Here is a 15,866-nt window from a genome sequence, read left to right on the forward strand (position 1 = left end):
AAAAGGACCCCAAAGAGAAGAGATAGCAGAGAATACCGTGACGTCTAATCTCCAGTCACTGGAGTCCGAGATGTAGCGCGAATTCCAGTCTGCCAGGGTATTGTGAAGACCCGGAAGATATTCTGCTACCACTGAAATGTTCCGATCGAGAAAAAACTCCCAAAAATCCTTCGCCAAGTGGGGAAGAACCACAGAACGTGTTCCTCCCATACAGTTGACATATCGGACAGCCGAAATATTATCCATGCGCAGTCTGATGGCTGTACTGATCACCCCGTTGGCAAAACTGCGAATGGCAAATGACCCTGCAAGTAGCTCCAGGGCGTTGATATGCAGACGGGATTCTTCCTGTGACCATGGACCTCCCGTGGATACTCCGCTGCAATGCGCTCCCCATCCGTGAAGACTCGCATCGGATTCTATGATCAGGTCCGGTTGGGGACCCATGATAGCTCTGCCATTCCAGGCCGAGAGGTTGTGGATCCACCACCTCAGTTCGTCTCTCGTTTCTGCATCTAACGTGACGAAATCGGCATAAGAGGCCCCCGTCCGCAGATGGGCGATTTTGAGGCGTTGCAACGCCCGATAATGGAGGGGGGCTGGAAAAATGGCTTGGATTGAGGCGGCCAGAAGGCCGATTACTCTCGCCAAATGCCGCAAGGACATTTGGGGCAGGCGAAGAGCATGCCGCAGTTCTTTGCGAATGGCTTTGACCTTGGAGAGAGGGAGACTGAGGGATAATTCCACTGAATCTACCTGAAACCCCAGGAATTCCATTGACCTGGCGGGGGTCAGACAAGACTTCTCCTGGTTGACAATAAAACCCAAATTGGAAATGAGGGATACCGACATGTGTAGATGTTTCAGCAGGAGAGCATGTGATTGGGCCATGATCAGTATATCGTCCAAGTAGACGATCAGACGGACTCCTCTGCTGCAGAGCCACGCCACCACTGGACGCATGATCTTGGTGAAGCACCAGGGGGCGGAGGAGAGGCCAAACGGGAGGCAAGTGAAGCGCCAAGTTTGATTGTTCCATAGAAACTGAAAAAGGTCCCTCGAGGAAGGAGACACTGGAACCGTGAGGTAAGCGTCTTTGATATCTATTTTGGCCATCCAGTCGCCTGGAAGAAGCAGATCTCTCAAAAGATGGATTCCCTCCATCTTGAAATGCCGGTACTGTACAAAAGCGTTTAAGGCTTTCAAATTGACGACGGGACGCATCTGGCCCCCTTTCTTTTGCACCAGGAAAATATTGCTGACCACTCCCCTTAGATTCTCGGGTGCACGTTCTATCACGCCTTTGCGCAGTAAATCTGACAGCTCCTTCTGAAAGAGGGATTGTGTCGAAATGGACAGCGGAATTGGCGGGGGAGCCGGAATGGAACTTGGGTTGGCAATCAAATCTATTGTGAACCCCTGCACAGTAGAAAGAACCCAGTGGTCGGAGGTCACGCCTGACCACACATGAGTAAAGAACCGGAGTCTGCCTCCGACACAGTGGTCTAAAAAAGGTAACTGATGAAGAATAGGACTTACCAAAAGGCCGTCGGGCACTCGGATTTCCTCTGAAGCCACGGGAACGATAGGGGGCGCCTCGTGATGGAAAAAAGGCCGGCTGGTGTCTCTGATCCTGGAGGGATGCACGATAGGTAAAGGAGCCTCTGCAACCCCGGGCATGGAAATTGGAACGGCCGGACAGTCGGCCCCTAGAACTGCCGGCCCTGTTGGAAAAATGCCCTTGAAAGACTCGACGCATCGATGTCTGGGCCTTATCGAGAGCCGTAAAGGCTCCTACATACTTGCCCAACTCTTTAATAAAAGAGTCGCCAAATAGCAAACCTTGGGCCTCTTTGCCCGCTTCCGTCAGAGCCAAGTTGGATAATTTCGGCTCTATTTTTATGAGTATCGCCTTACGCCTTTCAATGGCGAGCGAGGCATTTACATTGCTCGCCACGCAGATGGCTCTTTGGACCCAACCCCTCAGTTCTTCTGGGTCTACTTGGCTACCTGCCGCCTTAGCGGATTCAGCCATGTCAAACATTTTAGCTAAAGGACCTGTAATGTCCAGTAACTTATCTTGGACAGCCCTTAAGGCAGCGTCCAGACCATTGCGGGGATTAAACCCCGTCTTTGATAAAAATTGGACCATCTTCGGATCCACTGAGGGGGTACCACACACTTTGTGTGGTATCAATGGGCGCGGACATTCGGCCCGTAATTTATTTCGCGCCTCCTTGCTAAGAGGATTGCGAATGCGAGCTTCCAAATACTGTGCCACATGTGTGGCGGGCATCCATTCCGCAGAGCGGGGATGGTGCAGCTCGTCAGGGTTAAATAATGGCTCTCCGGAAGGATCCTTTAACCACCTCAGCCCCCAGTGCTTAAACACCCTGAAAGACCAGGCCACTTTTTACACTTCTGACCTACACTACTTTCACCGTTTATTGCTCGGTCATGCAACTTACCACCCAAATAAATTTTACCTCCTTTTCTTCTCACTAATAGAGCTTTCATTTGGTGGTATTTTATTGCTGCTGACATTTTTACTTTTTTTGTTATTAATCGAAATTTAACGATTTTTTTGCAAAAAAATGACATTTTTCACTTTCAGTTGTAAAATTTTGCAAAAAAAACGAGATCCATATATAAATTTTGCTCTAAATTTATTGTTGTACATGCCTTTGATAAAAAAAAAATGTTTGGGTAAAAAAAAAATGGTTTGGGTAAAAGTTATAGCGTTTACAAACTATGGTACAAAAATGTGAATTTCCACTTTTTGAAGCAGCTCTGACTTTCTGAGCACCTGTCATGTTTCCTGAGGTTCTACAATGCCCAGACAGTACAAACACCCCACAAATGACCCCATTTCTGAAAGTAGACACCCTAAGGTATTCGCTGATGGGCATAGTGAGTTCATAGAACTTTTTATTTTTTGTCACAAGTTAGCGGAAAATGATGATTTTTTTTTTTTCTTACAAAGTCTCATATTCCACTAACTTGTGACAAAAAATAAAAAGTTCTATGAACTCACTATGCCCATCACGAAATACCTTGGGGTCTCTTCTTTCCAAAATGGGGTCACTTGTGGGGTAGTTATACTGCCCTGGCATTCTAGGGGCCCAAATGTGTGGTAAGGAGTTTGAAATCAAATTCTGTAAAAAATGACGAGTGTAATCCGAAAGGTGCTCTTTGGAATATGGGCCCCTTTGCCCACCTAGGCTACAAAAGAGTGTCACACATCTGGTATCTCCGTATTCAGTAGAAGTTGGGGAATGTGTTTTGGGGTGTATTTTTACATATACCCATGCTGGGTGAGATAAATATCTTGGTCAAATGCCAACTTTGTATAAAAAAATGGGAAAAGTTGTCTTTTGCCAAGATATTTCTCTCACCCAGCATGGGTATATGTAAAATGACACCCCAAAACACATTCCCCAACTTCTAATGAATACGGAGATACCAGATGTGTGACACTTTTTTGCAGCCTAGGTGGGCAAAGGGGCCCATATTCCAAAGAGCACCTTTCGGTTTTCACTCGTCATTTTTTACAGAATTTGATTTCAAACTCCTTACCACACATTTGGGCCCCTAGAATGCCAGGGCAGTATAACTACCCCACAAGTGACCCCATTTTGGAAAGAAGAGACCCCAAGGTATTCGCTGATGGGCATAGTGAGTTCATGGAAGTTTTTATTTTTTGTCACAAGTTAGTGGAATATGAGACTTTGTATGAAAAAAAATAAATAAAAAAATCATCATTTTCCACTAACTTGTGACAAAAAATAAAAAATTCTAGGAACTCGCCATGCCCCTCACGGAATACCTTGGGGTGTCTTCTTTCCAAAATGGGGTCACTTGTGGGGTAGTTATACTGCCCTGGCATTTTCCAGGGGCCCTAATGTGTGGTAAGTAGGTAAATGACCTGTGAAATCCGAAAGGTGCTCTTTGGAATGTGGGCCCCTTTGCCCACCTAGGCTGCAAAAAAGTGTCACACATGTGGTATCTCCGTATTCAGGAGACGTTGGGGAATGTGTTTTGGGGTGTCATTTTACATATACTTATGCTGGGTGAGAGAAATATCTTGGCAAAAGACAACTTTTCCAATTTTTTTATACAAAGTTGGCATTTGACCAAGATATTTCTCTCACCCAGCATGGGTATATGTAAAATGACACCCCAAAACACATTCACCAACTTCTCCTGAATACGGAGATACCACGTGTGTGACACTTTTTTGCAGCCTAGGTGGGCAAAGGTGCCCAAATTCCTTTTAGGAGGGCATTTTTAGACATTTGGATACCAGACTTCTTCTCACGCTTTGGGGCCCCTAAAATGCCAGGGCAGTATAAATACCCCACATGTGACCCCATTTTGGAAAGAAGACACCCCAAGGTATTCAATGAGGGGCATGGCGAGTTCATAGAAAAAAAAATAATTTGGCACAAGTTAGCGGAAATTGATTTTTTTTTTTTTTTTCTCACAAAGTCTCCCTTTCCGCTAACTTGGGACAAAAATTTCAATCTTTCATGGACTCTATAAGCCCCTCAGCAAATACCTTGGGGTGTCTTCTTTCCAAATTGGGGTCATTTGTGGGGTGTTTGTACTGCCCTGGCATTTGAGGGTTTCCGCAATCATTACATGTATGCCCAGCATTAGGAGTTTCTGCTATTCTCCTTATATAGAGCATACGGGTAATGAGATTTTTTTTTTCCGTTCAGCCTCTGGGCTGAAAGAAAAAAATGAACGGCACAGATTTTTTCATTCGCATCGATCAATGTGGATGAAAAAATCTCTGCCAAAAAAAGAAAAAGGAGGGGAAAGGCGTCTGCCAGGACATAGGAGCTCCGCCCAACATCCATACCCACTTAGCTCGTATGCCCTGGCAAACCCGATTTCTCCATTCACATCAATCGATGTGGATGAATAAATCATTGCCGGGATTTTTTTTTTTTATATATATATACAAAGTGTTTGCCAAAGTATATGAACACCGCCACCTCCTCAGCTCATATGCCTCGGCAAACGTATCTTTTACTGCAGAGGAGAAATCTCGTCTTGCAGCGCCGCATACACCGACTTGCGTGTAATCTGACAGCAGCGCAATGCTTCTGTCCGAATGCACATCAGTGCTGCAGCTAGTCGATCAGTTGGTCCACCTGGAAGGTAAAAAAAACAAAACAAAAAAGAAAAAACCAGGCCGCAAAGCAATAACTTTATTAACTTTAGAACAGAACATATTAACTTTTTTTTAAACTTTTTTAACTTTTTTACTTACCAGAAATTTTTTTTTTGTTTCGTTTTTTTTTACCTTTATAGAACAAACCTCTCCTTCCCCATGGGACAATGTGCAAAGCGCAAATCGCCCAAAGATGTGGCAAAGTACGTTATGCACTTTATCCCAGGTGAAAGGAGAGGTTTGCAGCAGCTGTGAGTAAAAGGGCCCTAATAGCCCTGTGTGCCTGTCCTGTGAGATGCAATCCCTATGCTAAGTGTACCTGTGTGTGGTACTTCCGGAAACACTCTCCATAGCATAGGGCAGGGTGGTCAGCACAGTCAGGACAGAAATAGCGGGTGTCACACCTTATTCCACTCCTGCTACAGACACGACATCTTTTTCGGGGTGACGGTTGGGTTGAGGTACCAGGAACGACACTGGGGAAATGTCGCTCGTGTAGACGGCTAACTACACTGGTGGATGGGGCCACGGAACCTCCTGGGTAAAGGAGGTTCTCGATGATCTCTTCCTGGAATTTGAGGAAAGATCGTGTTCTCCCAGCCTTACTGTAGAGAACAAAACTATTGTACAGCGCCAATTGAATTAAATATACAGACACCTTCTTATACCAGCGTCTGGTTCTGCGGGAAACTAAATACGGAGACAACATCTGGTCATTGAAGTCCACCCCTCCCATGAGCGCATTATAGTCGTGGACACAGAGGGGCTTTTCAATGACACGGGTTGCTCGCTCAATTTGGATTGTCGTGTCTGCGTGAATGGAGGAGAGCATGTAAACGTCACGCTTGTCTCTCCATTTCACCGCGAGCAGTTCTTCGTTACACAGGGCAGCCCTCTCCCCCCTTGCAAGACGGGTGGTTACAAGCCGTTGGGGGAAGCCCACGCGACTAGTTTGCGCGGTGCCACAGGCGCAAATCCGTTCTAGAAACAAATGCCTAAAGAGGGCCACACTTGTGTAGAAATTGTCCACATAAAGATGGTACCCCTTGCCGAATAAGGGTGACACCAAGTCCCAGACTGTCTTCCCACTGCTCCCCAGGTAGTCAGGGCAACCGACCGGCTCCAGGGTCTGATCTTTTCCCTCATAGATCCGAAATTTGTGGGTATAGCCTGTGGCCCTTTCACAGAGCTTATACAATTTGACCCCATACCGGGCACGCTTGCTTGGGATGTATTGTTTGAAGCCAAGGCGCCCGGTAAAATGTATTAGGGACTCGTCTACGCAGATGTTTTGCTCAGGGGTATACAAATCTGCAAATTTCTGGTTGAAATGGTCTATGAGGGGCCGAATTTTGTGGAGCCGGTCAAAAGCAGGGTGGCCTCTGGGACGGGAGGTGGTGTTGTCGCTAAAATGCAGAAAACGCAGGATGGTCTCAAATTGTGTCCTGGACATAGCAGCAGAGAACATGGGCATGTGATGAATCGGGTGCGTGGACCAATATGACCGCAATTCATGCTTTTTTGTCAGGCCCATGTTGAGGAGAAGGCCCAGAAAAATTTTAAGTTCGGAAACTTGGACTGGTTTCCACCGGAAAGGCTGGGCATAATAGCTTCCCGGGTTTCCGCTTATAAATTGTGTGGCATACCGGTTTGTCTCTGCCACGACTAAGTCCAAGAGCTCCGCAGTCAAGAACAGCTCAAAAAATCCCAGGGCCGAACCGATTTGAGCCGTCTCAACCCGAACTCCAGACTGGGCGGTGAAAGGGGGAACTACTGGTGCGGCTGAAGTTGGTGACTGCCAATCAGGGTTTGCCAGCACCTCAGGGATTCTAGGGGCTCTACGGGCCTGTCTGTGCGGTGGATGCGACGGGGTAACTATTGCACGTGCCACCGTACCAGCTTCAACTGCCCTTCTGGTGCTCGCTACTTCACCATGTTGTACGGCAGTGCTGGTACTAGGTCCAGGAAGGGCTGCGCTGCTGGTGTATGCCTCACCACGTGATCCGGCAGCGACAGCCCCACTCTGCTGCTCTTGAAGCGGATCCTGCGCAACCTGTGGTCTAGCGACATGGGGCCGGGTACGCCTGGTGCTGCCAGGGACCTCCACCTCCTCGTCCGAACTTTGGGTCAGAGAGCCACTGCTTTCCACAGGTTCATATTCTGACCCGCTAGATTCGTCAGATGAGGGTTCCCACTCCTCATCCGACTGGGTCAGAATCCTGTAGGCCTCTTCAGAAGAATACCCCCTGTTTGACATTTTGGACTACTAAATTTAGGGGTATTCCCTGAGACTACCCAAGAAAAAAAGCAAACCTGTCTTACAAAGGGGAGGCTAGCGAAGTACCGGAGGCCGCTGCGGTTGATAAAAAATATCAAAACAGATTTTTTTATCGCCGCAGTGCGTGTAAAGTGAATGTGCAGTGATCAAAAAAAAATATTTTTTTGTCACTGCGGTGGGGCGGGCGTGGGTGAACGCACGTGTGGGCGACCGATCAGGCCTGATCGGGCAAACACTGCGTTTTGAGTGGAGGGCGAGCTAAGGTGACACTAATACTATTATAGATCTGACCGTGATCAGTTTTGATCACTTACAGATACTATAAAAGTACAAATGCTGATTAGCGATACGCTAATCAGCGAATAAAAGTGACTGCGGTGCGGTGGGGTGGGCGCTAACTGACGCTAACTACCTAACCAAGGGGCCTAAACTATCCCTAAAACCTAACAGCCAATACTAGTGAAAAAAAAAAGTGACAGTTTACACTGATCACTTTTTGTCTTTCACTAAGTGATTGACAGGGGGCGATCAAAGGGGTGATCAAAGGGTTAATTGGGGTGCAGGGGGGTGATCAGGGGCTACAGTGAAGTGTTTGGTGCTACTCACAGTTCAGTCTGCTTCTCTGCTGGATCCAACCGACGAAAAGGACCAGCAGAGAAGCCATATAACAGATCATATTTACTAATATGATCTGTTATATGGCCAGTGATTGGATTTTTTAAAAATCGCCAGCCTGCCAGCCAATGATCGTTGCTGGCAGGCTGGTGACGAACTTCTTCTTTAACTTTTGCCGGCCCGCGATGCGCATGCGCGGGCCGGCTTTGAGCGAAATCTCGCGTCTCGCGAGATGACGCGTATATGCGTGACTCTGCGCAGCGCTGCCACCTCTGGAACGCGATCCTGCGTTAGGCGGTCCGGAGGTGGTTAAGAGATCCACTGACGACCCCTGATTTTGTAAGGATTCCGGGCAAATATGAATAGCTGGGTCAACAACTACATCAGCTAAATCATCCTCCACATCATAAATCAGATCATCCTCCTTATCAGGTGCCTCTTCCTCTGACTCTCTATCAGAGTCTGATACTGGCTCAGGTAGTGACCTGGCAGTCTTCCATGCCCGCGTGGATTCTGCCTGGCGGGTACAGGCTCTTTTACGCGAATTATGCGCGTTATCATGGGATGGGGAAGGCCCATCAATCTGAGGTGTTCTGGAGGTAGATGGGAGCAAACCTATAGATGGGGCCGGGGCCTGAATAGTGGTATTAGGGAGAGCTATGAGGGCCTGCGAGATAGAATGGGTTAATGCAGAGGACATTGAACCCATGGCGGCGATAATAGCATTTGATATAGATTGCTGCAGCGCCAAATTGGGATCATCCGGGTGCAGCACCTCGGATCTCCTATCCTCAGCAGGAGAGCTCTGACCTACAGGGGAAGGATCAGTAGGGGCTACAGAGGCAATGGAGTTTTTCCTAGTGGACATGGTAGAATAAGAAAAATGGCAGGAGTTTGTCACCCCAGCCAGAGAACAGTAGAAGAAGGGACCTAGAAGAGAAAAAACAGAAATAGATATAGATATATCTCCTGCTGGCAAACGGTAATGTAGTAAGTGGGGAAAAGACACTTACAATTGGAATATAAGCGACCGCAACGATCCGGCGACAGCGGTGAATGTCCGGTGCGCTCAAAACAGCAAATCCCAGAAGAAGCCGAAGTCTCGCGAGATCGCAGAGCTCGCGAAAGGCCGGACGGAGCTAAAGAGAAAAAGGCGCCCGAAATCTCGTCTCGCGAGATCTCGGGCGGAGAAGAAGAAGGATCGCAACGTTCGGAGCGTGCGAAATGGCGACCGAAAGGTAAATAGAGTTGAATACAAGAGGGGGAAACCTGGAGGTAGCGCACCCCACGTCAGGAGGGCAGAGGGGCCGCAAGGGACAGCAAGGAAAAGAAAAACAGTTAAAGGAAAAACTGTAGGGAAAAACGCATAATATATATATATATATATATATATATATATAATGAATACCAGGAAACCCCAGAATAATAATAAGTTATTAAGGGAGAAAACTTGAGAAGAGCAATAACCCTAAATAAAGGATTAAATCACAATTAAGTAAAACGATATACCAGACCCTGAGCCAAAGTTCAGAGCTGGAAGGTACTTATCTGCCTGGTAGCAGCAAAGAAAGAGGAGGATCCCAGACAGACAAGGACTGATATACTGGGATAAGGGGAGGAGTTTGTTACCATGGTTTCCATTTGTTGTACCATTTTTTCTTTGCTGCTATGGTAGATTCAGTAAAGAAAGGTAAAGCAATATGAGCCTCCGTGTCTTGTGATAAAATCACAGTTGCAAGCCCGTGTGTGTCAGGCCCACACAGACTGTATTGTGGCCATTGGCTAGTGGCTAGGCCTCCACTCATACCGTTACAGGGTGTCACTCACTCACAAATACCTTGCAGTTAAAAAAATATCATATTTTATATTTTTATCTGCGAGGTATTTGTATTATGGCCACTGGCTAGTGGCTAGGCCTCCACTTATACCGTTACAGGGTGTCACTCACTCACAAATATCTCGCAGATAAAAAAAAAAATTATATTTAATATTTTTCTGTGATATAATCACAGTTGCAAGCCCGTGTGTGTCAGGCCCGCACAGACTGTATTGTGGCCACTGGCTAGGCCTCTACTCATACCATTACAGGGTGTCACTCACTCAAATACTTTTCAGATAAAAAAAATTCTATTTAATATTTTTCTGTGATCTAATCACAGTTGCAAGCCCGTGTGTGTCAGGCCCACACAGACTGTATTGTGGCCACTGGCTAGGCCTCCACTCATACCGTTACAGGGTGTCACTTACTCAAATACCTTTCAGATAAAAAAATTATATTTAATATTTTTCTGTGATCTAATCACATTTGCAAGCCCGTGTGTGTCAGGCCCACACAGACTGTATTGTGGCCACTGGCTAGTGGCTAGGCCTCCACTTATACCGTTACAGGGTGTCACTCACTCACAAATACCTTGCAGATAAAAAAAAATTCTATTTAATATTTTTCTGTGATATAATCACAGTTGCAAGCCAGTGTGTGTCAGGCCCACACAGACTGTACTGTGCCCACTGCCCACCACTTATATAGGGTGGCACAGTACCTTGCAAGCATAGTAACACTTATCTAATAAAAAATGACAGGCAGAGGCAGGCCACGCCGCAGGGGCCCTCGTGTTCGTGGTGCTGTGATTTCCACTGGCCCTGGAATAATGCCCAGTGTTCAGAGGCCACGTAACCTGAACCCAAAAAATTCTGAGAAAAAAATTGTTGACTGGCTTACACAGGACACCCAATCTTCAACAGCTTCCGCTAAGAACCTTGACTCACCATCCTCCTCCAGCTCAGCTTTGGTCACCTGCTCTCAAGTTACCACTCTCCCGCCCGCCGCCACCACCACCACTACCACCACAGCCACCACAGCCGCTTCACTTGATCCCTCAGAGGAGATATTTACACATCAGTTGGATGAAATTTGTGATGCGCAACCATTATTGCCAGAGGATGGAGATAACAGGGATATGTCTCAGTCAGGCAGCATTACACACATGGACGTACAGTGTGATGATGATGATGTTGTACCCGCTGCTGCTTCCTTTGCTGAGGTGTCAGATACAAGTGAAGTGGTTGATGATGACGATGTGTCCGTGGATGCCACGTGGGTGCCTGCTCGAAGAGAAGAAGAAGAGGGGAAAAGTTCAGAAGGGGAGACAGAGAGAAGGAGGAGACGAGTTGGAAGCAGGGGGAGGTCGTTGCAAGGAGCTAGTGGCACAGTCAGACAGCATGTATCGGCACCCGGGGTCAGCCAGACAGCACGCCAATCAACACATGCTGTTGCCACCACCAGAATGCCGTCATTGCAAAGCTCAGCAGTGTGGCATTTTGTTTTGTGTGTCTGCCTGTGACAACAGCAATGCCATTTGCAACCTGTGCCAAAAGAAACAGAGTCGTGGGAAATCCAACACCCACCTAGGTACAACTGCTTTGCGAAGGCACATGATCGCACATCACAAACGCCTATGGGATCAACACATGATGACGAGTAGAAGCAGCACACAAGCTCAAAGCCACCATCCTCCTCCTGGTCCAGCATCTTCAGCCATGTCAACCACTGCTGTCCTTGCCCCCTCTCAACCACCCGCCACTCCGCCTCTCACCTTCAGCAGTTCCATCTCATCTGCCCACAGTCAGGTGTCTGTAAAGGAAATGTTTGAGCGTAGGAAGACAATGTCACAGAGTCACCCTCTTGCCTGGCGCCTGACAGCTGGCTTGACAGAACTCTTAGCCCGCCAGCTTTTACCATACCTGCTGGTGGAGTCTGAGGCCTTCAAAAAATTTGTCGTTATTGGGACACCACAGTGGAAGGTACCCCGAGGAATAAAAAAAAAAAAAAAGGCAATCCCAAACCTCTACTCAGTGATTGAAAAGGAAGTCGTGGCATCTCTGGCATACAGTGTTGGGGCAAGGGTCCATCTGACCACTGATACCTGGTCTGCAAAGCACGGTCAGGGCAGGTAAATCACCTACACTGCGCATTGGGTCAACCTGCTGACGGCATGGAATGCGTGGCTCTGCAGCGGAGTTGGTGACACCGCCACGACTTGCAGGCAGGCCTACTGCCACCTCCTCTACTCCTCCTACTCCATCCTCTTCCATAACCTCCTCGGCTGAGTCCTCTTCTGCTGCGGTGTCTGGCTGCACATCAACTGAATCCCCCCAGCTCCCCAGGGGCTATTCCACATCCCGGATACGACAGTGTCACGCTGTCTTGGGGTTGACTTGCCTGAAAGCAGAGAGCCACACCGGACCAGCACTCCTGTCCCCCCTGAACGCACAGGTGGATCAGTGGCTGACCCCGCACCAACTAGAGATCGGCAAAGTGGTGTGTGACAATGGAAGCAATTTGTTGGCAGCATTGAATTTGGGCAAGTTGTCACATGTGCCGTGCATGGCACATGTGTTGAATCTCATCGTACAACGCTTTGTGTCTAAGTACCCAGGCTTACAGGACGTCCTCAAGCAGGCCAGGAAGGTGTGTGGCCATTTCAGGCGTTCCTACACGGCCATGGCGCACTTTTTAGACATTCAGCGCCGAAACAACATGCCAGTGAGGCGCTTGATTTGCGACAGCCCGACACGTTGGAATTCAACACTCCTAATGTTCGACCGCCTGCTCCAAAAAGAAAAAGCCGCCAACGAGTATTTGTATGACCGGGGTGCTAGGACAGCCTCTGCGAAGCTGGAAATTTTTTTGCCACGTTACTGGACGCTCATGCGCAATGCCTGTAGGCTTATGCGTCCTTTTGAGGAGGTGACAAACCTAGTCAGTCGCACCGAAGGCACCATCAGCGACCTCATCCCATTTGTTTTCTTCCTGGAGCGTGCCCTGCGAAGAGTGCTGGATCAGGCTGTAGATCAGCGTGAAGAGGAAGAGGAAGAGTTGTGGTCACCATCACCACCAGAAACAGCCTTGTCATCATCGCTTGCCGGACCTGCGGCAACGCTGCAAGAGGAGTATGAGGAAGAGGAGTCAGAGGAGGAATGTGGCTTTGAGGAGGAGGAAGACCAACCACAGCAGGCATCCCAGTGTGCTAGTTGTTGTCACCTATCTGGGACCCGTGGTGTTGTACGTGGCTGGGGTGAAGAACAGACCGTCAATGACATCAGTGAGGACGAGGAACGGGAAACAAGTAGCTCGGCATCCAACGTTGTGCAAATGGGGTCTTTCATGCTGTCATGTCTGTTGAGGGACCCTCGTATAAAAAGGATGAAGGAGAACGACCTGTACTGGGTGGCCACGCTACTAGACCCCCGGTATAAGCAGAAAGTGGCGGAAATGTTACCAACTTACTGAAAGTCAGAAAGGATGCAGCAGTTCAAAACAAAACTAAAAAATATGCTTTACACAGCTTATAAGGGGGATGTCACAGCACAACGGGAATCTAACAGGGGAAGAGGTGAAAGTAATCCTCCTCCTACCACGACCACGGCAGCAAGGACAGGACGCTTTACAGATGTGTTGTTGATGGAGGACATGCAGAGCTTTTTCAGTCCTACACATCACCACAGCCCTTCGGGATCCAGCCTTAGAGAACGACACGACTGACAGGTAGCAGACTACCTCGCCTTAACTGCAGATATCGACACTCTGAGGAGCGATAAACCCCTTGACTACTGAGTGTGCAGGCTTGACCTGTGGCCTGAGCTATCCCAGTTTGCGATAGAACTTCTGGCCTGCCCCGCTTTAAGTGTCCTGTCAGAAAGGACCTTCAGTGCAGCAGGAGGCATTGTCACTGACAAAAGAAGTCGCCTCGGTCAAAAAAGTGTTGATTACCACACCTTCATTAAGATGAATGAGGCATGAAGGGACTGACAGTGGGGGATACGTTTGACTAACAAAAGGCCTGATGACATGCCTTGGCCTCAAAATGGTCCCCACGCTGCTGTATTTAAGGTCTGCATACCGGATGACTTTCGTGAATTCTCCGCCACCAACTAGGGTTCAAGCCGCAATGTTTTAGTCACCTTTCTGCCTTGAAAACATTAATTTTTCCGGCCGCTGCTACAACAGCGGCTGCAAAAATAACATTATTTTTCAGGCATGTGTACATGCCTAATTTTTCTGGCCTCTGGTGCTGCACTGTGGCTGCAAAAACAAAACAAAACAAAAAGGCACATACAAGTGTCAATTCCCCTTCGTGATCGTTACCTTGTTGTGGTGAAGGGGCTTGCGTATCACAATGAAGCGATCATCACCTCTATGAGTGTGTTGGCAATGTTGCCACACCCCAGATGATAAGGCCGTTGCTTCATTATGATCAGACCAAAAGCGATCGGCTGGATAATTTTTCATAGAAAAAACTAAATTTTATTTTTTTTTTTAAGTTGTATGGGTGGGTTTTTAATACATAAAATAAAAAAAATCATAATACAGTCTCTTAATAGTTTATTAGAAATAATGCAGACAATTTAAAAAATCCCCATCAATTCCAATACAAAGCAAGTACAAAGCTCAGAACTAAATTATTCCAGGATGTCGTAATGGTTCGTTAATTCGACAATGGTTAATCAATTCGACACACGTCCCCGGATAGGGGACGTAGCAGGGATTAAACTGATAGGAATAGTACTAGTTAAGACACCACTCATATAGGGTGTCACAGCACATTGCTCCGTGCACACGCAGTGCCCCAACTTGGGAGTAAGAGGACCGACCAAGCTGCTTTTTCCATCTCCCGGTTCCTAAAATCAATTCAGTTTGGTGTATCAGAGTTTGGTCTGTCACTGTGAAGGCAGTCGAAGGTACCTGGCCTAAAAAAATTTTCACAAAAGGCAATCCCACCCTGATATGGGACGTAACAGGGATTAAACTGATGAGAATAGTACTACAGAAAATAGCACTCATATCGGGTGTGACAGTAAATTGCACGGCGCAGACGCAGTGATCGTGGCGTGGATTCAAACAAAGGGGAGGGAGCCAGCTTTTTTTAACCATCTCCCCGTTCAAAAAATCAATTTAATAAATGGACGCCAGATTGGGGACGTAACAGGGATTAAACTGATGAGAAGAGAGAACTACAGAAAATAGCACTCATATCGGGTGTGACAGTAAATTGCAGCGTGGATTCAAACAAAGGGGAGGGAGCCAGTGTTTTTTTAACCATCTCCCCGTTCAAAAAATCTATTTAATAAATGGACCCCAGATTGGGGACGTAACAGGGATTAAACTGATGAGAAGAGAGAACTACAGAAAATAGCACTCATATCGGGTGTGACAGTAAATTGCACGGCGCAGACGCAGTGACCGTGGCGTGGATTCAAACAAAGGGGAGGGAGACAGTGTTTTTTTAACCATCTCCCCGTTCGAAAAATCTATTAAATTCACCTTTCGGGGACCCTTGGTGTTGTACGTGGCTGGGTGGAGGAAGAAACCTTCAATGACATCGACGGGACATGGCTAGCTTGGTATCCAACCTTGTGCAAATGGGAAGTTTGCGGTTGGGCAAATGGACTGTTTGCGGTTGTTTGCGGTGCATTAAAAGGGGAGTTTGGTCTGTCAATGTCTGTGAAGCGGGCGTAACCCTTACACTACCTGATCGATACAACATCATACCTGATCGTATACACACACTGGATGTTTTAAACCACGTTGTTCAAAAAAAAATTGGATTGTTAGGTGATTTATGCCCTTTATGGATTAAAATCCAACTCTGCGTCAACTATGTAATTTTCCATGGGAGTTTTGCCATGGATCCCCCTCCGGCATGCCACAGTCCAGGTGTTAGTCCCCTTGAAACAACTTTTCCATCACTACTGTCGCTAGAAAGAGTCCCTGTGGGTTTTAAAATTTGCCTGCCT

The 15,866-nt window shown here is 47.4% G+C and overlaps 1 protein-coding gene across 3 annotated transcripts in view; it reads left to right on the forward strand.

Annotated features, from left to right (window-relative positions):
* LOC121002964 (sulfotransferase 2B1-like) overlaps positions 1–15,866 on the forward strand; it is a 153,749-nt gene that overhangs the window by 89,007 nt on the left and 48,876 nt on the right. The gene's annotated exons all lie outside the window — the stretch shown is intronic.

This window comes from Bufo bufo, chromosome 1, assembly GCF_905171765.1.
Source record: "Bufo bufo chromosome 1, aBufBuf1.1, whole genome shotgun sequence".
Lineage (NCBI taxonomy): Eukaryota > Metazoa > Chordata > Amphibia > Anura > Bufonidae > Bufo > Bufo bufo.